We start from the raw sequence: 10,155 nt of genomic DNA, 5'->3' as shown, positions 1-10,155 counted from the left end.
GTCTTACTTGATCTGCCCAACGCCAGACAATCGGGAGACACGTCATCTCAAAATAATAATTAATGCAACTATTTTAAAGATATCACATTTGTTGACTATATCCAACCTATTTTCATGTGTGACAAGGATGAGGTGACTGTGATCTCTCCCAAAAATGACATTTTCGTAAGTCCGTAAAGAACGGTATATGCTCCAAAAACACATTTTAGGGGAGAAACTGAAAATTTAATCACCTCAAGAGTGGCGCGGATTGTCTTCATAAATTTGGCTACACAATTATTTCACAGCTGGCTATAGATTTTAGCTGACAAATGGCAAAAAAATGGGAGGAAAGTTGAAGAAAAACATCAGGTGCATGGGGCGTGGCAAAGCTACCTTGTTTTTTTGCCCAGTGGCACTAAATAAGCACAATTTATGATGACTCTTTGTGCTGTCGAAAACCATTATCGGATTGCCATAAGCTCCACTAATTGTTGACCCACTCGAATCAGAATGGGGGATGGTTCACTGGTAATAAAGGGTGAAGCTTAACCCATTGACAGAGTCCTTAACAGATTTTACTCTAACACCAGACAATTGTACTTGTTATTGGGGCGTGGTTCAAGAGTCAATGGGTTAAGTGATTTCCTCTTTGCCCAGTGGCTACTGTATGGCTTGTGAACTGTCCCCCGTCTTTTAGCAAGGCCAACGGTGAATGTGATTGTCTTTATCAACCCATCTTTTTTAAAGTAATATTTAGACCTGATAAAACATGTGCTGTGAGTTTTTTGAATGGCTTAAAAAACATTCCACAAAGAGAATGTCCCTCTGGACTCAAAACAATGGTTCAAATTGTGAGAGATGAATATTAGCATACAAGAAAACAAGCTATGCCTTATTAGTATTCTTTATATAAAGAATACTATGAGGAGTGTTTTATCAGGATCTTATGCTCATACACGTGATGTTTTATTGGTGTTTTGATAGGCTGTTAGGCTCATGAATTATTAATTAGTTTTTTAATTGCAGTTAAATGAGAGGAGCACTAAAATAAAAGATACTATGAGGGATACCTGCATTACAGAGTTAGTGGACTCTTGGTACAGGATTTTGGTGAGTGGGGAAAGAACATTGATAGCAGCTGATTTTTTTTTGTGACTAGAAGAACATTGAAAGAACAATGTATTAAAGAGATACATGTTCTTTCACCATTTCATTTACGGGGTCAGTTACATACTCACAAAAAAAAATGACCAGCTCTTAGCTACTTGATAGCGCAATTGGTAGAACACTGCACCGGTATCGCAGGGGTCATAGGTTTGAATCTCGTTCAAGCCTGAACTTAAATGTCAGGCTTTCCTTACATGTACATTACTGCTTAAGTAGCATTCATAATTGCCTGTTCTCAAAATGTAACTTAGAGGAACATTATTTTTTTATTTCTAGCAAACTTATGAAAGCAGTGCATCTTCAGACCTGTCTTTGCCTGGACGTCATTGGGGCATACATTGAATGCATTGATCTGGCGCTGATTGCCAATGACAGATTTATCAGGTGAGAAAGTTATCTTCATTCTTCGACGTACACATAACTATTGAGTGGTCACTACCCAAACTGAAAGACTGAAATTTGACTTTGCTTTTTAAGCATGTGGGCATGCTTACCATCAAAAAGTTGTTGAAAAATTAGTTTGCCTTTAATATGAATTTTGGACATTTGTTGTTCTCACCACTTACGTCCAGAAATGCAAGTACCCTAAACACCTGCAGGTAAGCCACACCCCAAGATAAGCTGCACCTCAAATTTAGCTACTCAAATTTTGGAAAAACAGTTTTTGAAAGAAATAAAAGAAATTCAAAGTCGAGTCTTTGAAGTCTTCTTTATCCACTGTTCATGGAACGAACTGTTAACATTGACACGGAATGGTTTCTTATAAGGACGGTGCCTACTATTGTTATTGCGCATAAATTCTGTGCATCTCAAGATACTCGAATTTCCTATGGGTGATGCTTATTAATACAGGGATATTTTGCGTGGTTCAAAACTATGCAGAGAAAGCAGAACTTAGCAAGTGCTCTTGGTATCCAAAGAAAATTGGAGGTAACCATGCATTTTTCAGAGATAATTAAGCTTCAATTTGTTAAAGAACGCCATACATTGCTTTGTATTTCAAAGCTTTTTAAATGTGTGGTTACCCCTAATTTCTTTTTGGATTTCACTAACACTTGTTAAGATCTGCTCTTTTCCAGCCCATTAAGTAAACCGTGCAAAAATTCCTTTGAATTAGCGGGGTTTGAGGTAGGATTTGATCACTGGGGGACAGTTTGTCCCCCTTGGCTAAATTGTGGGGGACATTTTCATTTTTGGGGGACAATCATTTTTGTGTGGCTTACACGAAGTGTAAACCACTCAATGCCATGGCCCAAGATATTTATTCCTGGATTTGTCACGGTGAACGGAGTGGCTGTCACGTGGTTTACTATCGTCCAAGACAGGCCCCAGTCTACGCTCGGCTAAGTACGTAAACTTCTAAGCTTCAGAAAGCGGCCATTTTGTGGTTGTAAAACAGCGCGTTGTCGAAGATCGTTTTTTATCTAGTTATTCGTTCTTCTTTGCTGCTTGGATTTTACACGCCGGCTTTCCTACAGTCGGCTTGTCTTCTAAGTTCGGATTACAGCGAGGAGTTGTGCTCTCACAGGGCAACATTTCAATTCACGGTCTGGACCTTTGGTACAGGTTGCGTCACATGAAAACTTACGAGTCATTATTGACTCTCGCAAGCCCAACATTTAACGGCTTCAATCTGCTCAGCAGACCTGCTTGAGTATCTGAAAGTTTCTGAAAGTATTTGAAAGGCTCTGAAGTTACTTGAAAGCAAAAGAGACTCTCCTGTGCTTGTGTTGTCATTGCTCAATGTTGTTGTTGAATCGAATTGGACGAATCATCCACACACAGTTGACAAGAGTCTGCTAGCCCACGATATTCGTCAGAAGTAAGTAACATGGGAATCTCTGTTGAACAATACCGATCAAGAATCGGCTCTCATGACAATTTCCTTAAAACAAAAGATGCTTTGTCACGTTTCAATTATGATGCTTTACATGAATGTCTTTTATTTACCAACATGGAAACAAGTTGTTGGACAATACAAATATGGAATGAAGTAGTGTTTTGATTTACCCAATTTGTGTACTACACCTGCTCACAATGTTTATTTTGGACCTTTTTGTACAGTAGATTAGCACTTTGCGTGATGTCAAGTTCATCTATTCATTTCATGTTTCCACATAGCTTGAACTTGGTAAACACACTGACATAAAATTACAATGTCCATAATAAGAAAACTTCAACGATTCTGGTATTTAAAGTCATATGATACCATCATGAACTTCCCTGTACATTGAATTCTGTTGAACTTTTTCTTAAAACCTCCAGGTAAAATTGTTAATCTTATTGGCTTAAAATTATTAGCAATGTTAATAAGCACTACTCAACATATGATTTATTAAAATATTGCTTGTGTTCAGATATGTATGCGTCTATCTTTTTTTCACAAATTCCTCCACTTGCAACCCAATAGCCACTTACATAAACTAAATTTTTCTGTGTTTCTTTATTGAAAATGTATCATTATGATACTTTACATGCATATATTGTCAAAAATTAGTCGTACATTCAAACCAAATCAAGCTCCCAATGTGCTTCTAGCAAAGGTTACATCATTTCCTGTATGTTCCAGCCCTTCTGCAAAGTGTTGTGCTCTTGCACTGGTACACAAAATGCCAAAAGCATTCATACGAAATGCTTCCCTGGAGTTGATTTCACAAACACTTGCCCTGGATAAACTCAGAACTCAATTCCACTTGGTTTGCGTAAACAAATCATGACTGAATCTATAAGCCCACTATAGGACATGATGCTGACATTTTTTCAGTTCCTTAAATCCTCAGGTTACATGTCGCAACCTCTGTTGTCAAAATGACACCATCCATAAAACTTTACCCAATAACCCTCATCTTGAAAATAAGTATTTCAGGACGGATGTATGTCAATTATCTTATTGTATTGATTGAGAGGAACAATATTGAAAACTAACCGTAATCAGATACTAATAGAAACTCAATGACTAATAGAAACTCAATGAACAAAACAGATCCTTTTAATTTGTAACCTCCCCCATCAAAGCAGCTTAATTTCGTAAGCCACACATGTACGCATTGCGGACCTATGTTTTTCCATTCTCTACGTTTCTAAACAAAGAAACAGGCACGCCAACAAAAACATTTTTAATTACCTGTTATTTGTAATTAAAAAATTAATGCAAACAAGAAGTTAAGAAAAGGGTGTCAATGCTTGCGATTGACCATGTTCTCTAAAACACGACGCTGTGATGGTGTTTGCTGAGTGTATCCCCCATAGTTTCCTAATTAACAGCATCCATGTGTTTTTTTTATATTTGTTGTGTCTTAGAAGAGTTGAGGTTCTAAAATATGTACCCCGTTTTTCCATGTCAAGGGGTTTGGTTTCTCACATAGAGAGCCTCCTTTTCATAGCCCAACTATGTGTGATCTTGCAACCAAGTTTTCCTGGAAAGAGCCGTGGTTTCATTTGAGCCCATTTCTTTCTTTCTCATTAATACACTGTTCTTCTTCTGTATTTTTTTTTCTCTGATCAATCTGGCTTTGATTTGAGGCAAAAGAGTTATTGTACCGAATATGTTTTTGCTGTGACATTTAAATCCCAGATGCGTGCATCACGCTTGGTTGAACATCAGTAGAGTGGACTGAAAAGTGACTTTAAAATGAACTTAAAATTGCACGATAAAATTCCTCCCACGGTCTGTGTTTCAGCTTGTAATTTTTGTACTAAACTGTATCTCTTCTTGTGTGTTTCCTTCTGAGTTTTCCCCCAGATTTTGAAGGCGACAAAATGTCCCCTTGGGTGTTTTCTTAAGGGGCAATTTCAATATCAGTGCATAAGTGTCTGCATTACTAGGTGCATGTGATTCTAGGCAGTAGGGATGGTGCGGCGGTCCAAAGCACTTGCCTCGCATCAATGTGAGCCGGGTTCGATTCCCAGACTTGCATGGCGTCACATGTGGGTTCAGTTTATTGGTTCTGTACACTGCTTTGAGAGGTTTGCCTCCGGGTACTCCGGTTTTCCTCTCTCCTCAAAAACCAACCTATGATTTGATATGTGTTGATTTGATTCCTGTAGAGTGTCCCCAACACTAAATAAAGTTGACACTTCAATAGAGTTATCATTATTATTATTATTGTTTTAGTTGTGGAGAAGAGCATAAGTGGACCCTTTGTGACACTTGCCAAAATGGTTGGGTATCTCTTTAATGAATTATGTGTATTATTGATTTTTCTTCAACACATTGTGACAATGTCCAAATATGGTCATAGCATGCTCAATATTCGTCATGCGTACTCCACAGATATCCTGCGATATATGTAATTTGTGTGTCACAGAGAAGAATGGTAATTTTTCCAGCTTTTTTTTTCCAATAAACATAGAAAATTGTGCTTTGTCATCAATGTGTTGAATAATAAAACAATTATCCTGCTCAATCTTGCGGAATATCGCCTGATTATCTGGCAATATTCCGCGCTATTTTCGCAGGATAATTGTTAAATAGTTGTAGTTGCACTCATACTGATATCTAAAGTTGCTTTTAATTCTAACAGCCTTTTGCTGCGATACATGTCAGTGGAAGTTCTTCTGTGAGAGTGCCTGTGATTGCATTCATGAGATCATCTTGAAGGGTATGGAGCCCATGGCAAAAAAGAGCTGGTGGAGTCACTGCTTATTGTCCTGGAACAAAGTGGTATTCTTCTTCCTCAGGAGGTAATTTAAACAACTGTTTTTGTTATATAGGGTACCTAGACTTTTACTCAACAAAACAAGCACTCTGATTTGTTGATTCTTGGTCATGTGCTCCTGATCACATTCAAATGTATCCCGACTGGGATACAATTCCGCAGTTGTTGCCCGCTCCGAATGTTTTGCTGTGATTGTTAAAAGAAACGTCAAAATATATAACAAAGCACTTGATGTCTGGTCCCTGGGCTCATAAGCCGATTGCACACAGGTGGCTCAGTTTGGTTGAGCACTGAGTTGCCATGCGGGAGGTCATGAGTTTGACTCCGGCCTCACCAACACTCAGAGTCTTCAATGACTGAGGAGAAAGTGCATGCTGCCATTGTAATTACACCCGCAAGTGGTTACACGTTTAACTGCAGGGCTTGAAATTAACGAAAAAATCCAGTAGCATTTTGTGACAAGATACGAAAATTTAGTCGCAATTTCGCAAATTTTAGTCGCAAAATCGCCGTGCTGCATTGTGTTGTCAGCGGTTTAGCAAAAAATATGAGCCTGCAATACTTGTGTGTAAAGAAACCCCTGAAAATGGCGATTGATCGAAGGAATGGAACGTAATATCACTGCTAAATTACTCTACAATTACGCTATCTTCAGAGAAAATTCACAGTGAGAAACAAAATAATTTTGTCATTTATTTATTTATTTGAGCAAAAGTAGCAGCAAAGTGGCAACTGCTAACCCTTTTGTTTTGAAAGAGCGAAGGTGACAACAAGTCGCAACTTTGAGGTCAAAGTTCGGAAGCTTTTGAGTCCAGATATTCTGGTCGCAAAGGGAAAAATTTAGTCGCAAATGCAACTGTATTGATCGCAATTTTGAGCCCTGTTAAGTCTTCTCAGATAAAGACTTTAAACCGTAGGCTTTGTCACACAAATATCTTTCATGTTCATAAGTTACCTGTGGGACGTTAAAGTTACCCACACACTAATCGAGAAGAGTGAGGGATGAAGTTCCCTGTGTTGTGGCTGTCCTTTGTTAGTGTGGGTGGGGTACGTAGCAGGTCCACATCAGCTGAGTAGCTGCCAAAACTTCAACCTAGCTGCTAAAACAAATAAATAACAAACAAACTTTTGTGTCTGATTAGCTCAGGCCATGACTCCACTTCAAATCACGTTCACCCCAAAATGCAGACTGCAGACAGTGCAGACCGTGCAGACCAGGGGTAAAATATGGCATTACCCTCACTATTATTGAGAGCTAACCGTAAACAGGCTAACCTGAATGTTATTTAAGCCTAATTTGGCTAACCGAATGTTATTTAGGCCTCATTCAGGCTAACCGAATTTTCATTTTTACAGACGGTCTGCACAGTCTGCAGTCCGCGTTTTTCAGTGTCCCTTCAAATCATGTCATGTAAATCTGACCTAAAGCACCCTTAGCTCCCACAGACTTTCTCACATAGCCTGACCTTAATTGACACAATCAAACTGTAATAAATATATAATATGTAGATGAAAAAATCATGAAAGGAAAGGAAAGGATTTAGGAAAGGAAAGGAACTTTATTTAAGTGTCAAGTTGTTCTGGTACTAGAGCACTTATTGGGGACACTGTTAACTGAAATTAACAAATAGCAATGAATGGATGTGAATGTGATAAAGAAGCTACAAAGCTGCACTGAAAAGACTCATGAGGGGTGGGTGGGTGGTAGGGTCAGGTCAGGAAATGACGGATGGCAAAAAGCAAACTGAGGCACCAACACACCATGTGACCTGAAGACCCGTCACACACTGGAGCCCGCTCCAGTCTCCTAGCTGTGTGTGAGAAAAACGTTTTCCACTTTATTCGTTCCTCAGCCAGTGGAAAAACTCTCATCTAAATTGCCCAGAACTTCATAAGACCTTGACTGCTGGAATGGGACCTACGGCACTAACCCTGCTTGCAATTATCATAGGCTCTTTAGTGAGAAGTTGTTCTTGATGTTCAAAATCATTTTCGGAATTAATTTTTGTCTTGTATGTGCAGGATGAAGATGCAGACTTCATGGCAAAGCTTGCCAAACTGATTAGTACAGCGGGAACTCAGCTTCTGAATAGCTACAGCAAGTATGAGACAATTCTGTAATCCCTATAATTTTACCTATATGCTTTCAACTTGCTTGATGAAATGCATGTACCATTCAGGCTCCAGACGAGCAAATTATTGCATTGTTCGGAACAAGTCTTAATCACTCACTGTCCCCAATAACCCTTTGACGTCCAAACCGGCTGAAACCTGCCAGACTTAGTGTTTTACTCTGTCTAACGCCAGACGATTTTACTCGTCAATACAAAACCCCTGGGAGTCAAAGGGTCAATTAAACAGAAAAAAACGTCATGTAAGTTGTTCTGACTCTTTATTTTTAGGCTGTATAAATCAGGGGATACTGAAAATGCAGCCAAATGTTTGCAAGCAGCAGAGGACAAACTACAGTATATGTTTCGGTGAGTAGTAAAGTTGTCTTCAGTTCTTGCAAGGTTACAGGTCAGTTGATCCTTGACTTTCCAGGGAGTGAAACAGCAACCGAGACAATACATCAATTCTAATCCTTAAACCAACCAACAACCAAGGGGGCCAACTTTGAAATAGTATAAATGCTGAGGCCCTTTTATTAAGGCAATACATAGAGGATATTACAGGGTGGCAAGAAGACATGAATTTTATGTTTGAATGGCAAGAACAATATCTCAGGAGTGAGCACACTCAAACATAAAATTCATATCTTTGAGCTAAATGTCTTTTTATTATGAATGGACAATAAATATATATGGTAGAGATTGAAAAGCAGGCTTAAAACAAACAAAAAAAAGGTGGGGAAGAAGGTGGGAATTGTGACGTTGTTGCTCAATATGGCCACTTATAACAAAAATACACCACTGGGTTCCTGATTGGAATGGTTGTATTGATTCTAATGCATGTGTTTTAGTTCCTGGTAAAAAACCTCTCATCTACATGATAAAGTACACTACCAACCTCTTCTGGTACTAGAAATAATACTAATTATTATTAATGATTGTTCCTGTAATGATTTTGCTTTAGATTCTTAGACCATGAGGATGATGATGTTTCACAAAATGCTTCTGGTTTTGCATATACTTACCTAACTGTATTGAAACAGGTGAGGAAAGACAATGATTAGCTTTGTTACTACGAAAACCACTGATATGTGGTACAGTGTCGAACCCAAGCCTAATATGCCAGATCTCGCCGCCATCTTGGTTTTTCATGGTACAGCAGGCTCAATTACAACCATTGGTTTTGTCACTAAATGGACGCTCGCACTGGAAAAACCAGTTTGACGAGAGAAAACAAGATTGACTAGTCCAGAAGTTCGGGCTGCGGCGGCTTCAAAGAGTTGACGCAATTCGGGCAGAGCCTCCTTTTCTCCTCCTCAGTAAAGAAAAAGACAAAAGTTGGCTCTGCTCACAGGGTGCTTTCTTCCACACGAAGTAACAGCAAGTCCATGGTTTCACTTGCAATTTCTTTGCTGGACAAGAACAATTTAATCCATTTTCTGCCGGGACTCTTGATTTTGAAACATATCTTTCTATTGTTGTGGTTGTTTCGGTACACCTTGACAGCGAAAGCTGACTACTGCTCACAGCGTGGAAAAGGAATTTCATCAAAATGTTTATTAACTGAAGTGGGTGGGGCAGGCACTCAATAATTCAGGCCCATTCCACAGATTGGTGGTTTTCATAGTATTAGGTCCCTTTCTTGAACTTATAGTAATCCTTTTATTGTGGGCTCTTGTTTGGGAGAGCTAACTAGAAAACCAATTAGGTTAACTTAGCTCCCCATCTCGAACTTTTTTTTGGAACCTTATTTTCGTGTTCCATTTATATATTTTTCTTTTTCTACCTATTGTTGTAATGTCAGCCATTGTTTTATTCTTCTTGAGTTAATAAAAAGATGATTATAAGGTAATTACACTGTATTTACCTTTGTACTAATGAAGGTAATAATATTGACAATCTCTAAATGCTTTGCACAGTGTGTTTAAGTCCAGCTTATTGATTTCAGAAATTGAAGGAATGATGAAAACAAGACAGGGATCGCGTTAATGCAGAAATCCTGCATTTTTACGCAAATAAAATCCAAAAATGCATCATCGAAATTTTAATGCGTCCCAGGACGCAAGGCACTGACTTAAATAACTCACACAACTTGCTTTGATTTGTCAGTATATTCTGTTGTTTGTAAAACTGTTGGAGCGATCTGTGATCATAATTGAAGTTCTAAGAAATGGGGTTTAAAACATCTAAAAAGGTTAAAACTAAATTTTCGACCGCCTTCTGCGGTCTTCTTCAGA

The 10,155-nt window shown here is 38.6% G+C and overlaps 1 protein-coding gene and 1 pseudogene across 1 annotated transcript in view; both read left to right on the top strand.

Annotated features, from left to right (window-relative positions):
- LOC138011560 (exportin-T-like) overlaps positions 1-10,155 on the top strand; it is a 60,426-nt gene that overhangs the window by 28,222 nt on the left and 22,049 nt on the right. The window lies entirely within an intron of this gene.
- On the top strand, positions 5,381-8,291 carry LOC138011136 (exportin-T-like; annotated as a pseudogene).

This window comes from Montipora foliosa, chromosome 7, assembly GCF_036669935.1.
Source record: "Montipora foliosa isolate CH-2021 chromosome 7, ASM3666993v2, whole genome shotgun sequence".
NCBI lineage: Eukaryota > Metazoa > Cnidaria > Anthozoa > Scleractinia > Acroporidae > Montipora > Montipora foliosa.
The sequence above is the reverse complement of the archived record's forward strand: the minus strand, read 5'-3'. Positions and strand labels throughout refer to the sequence as shown.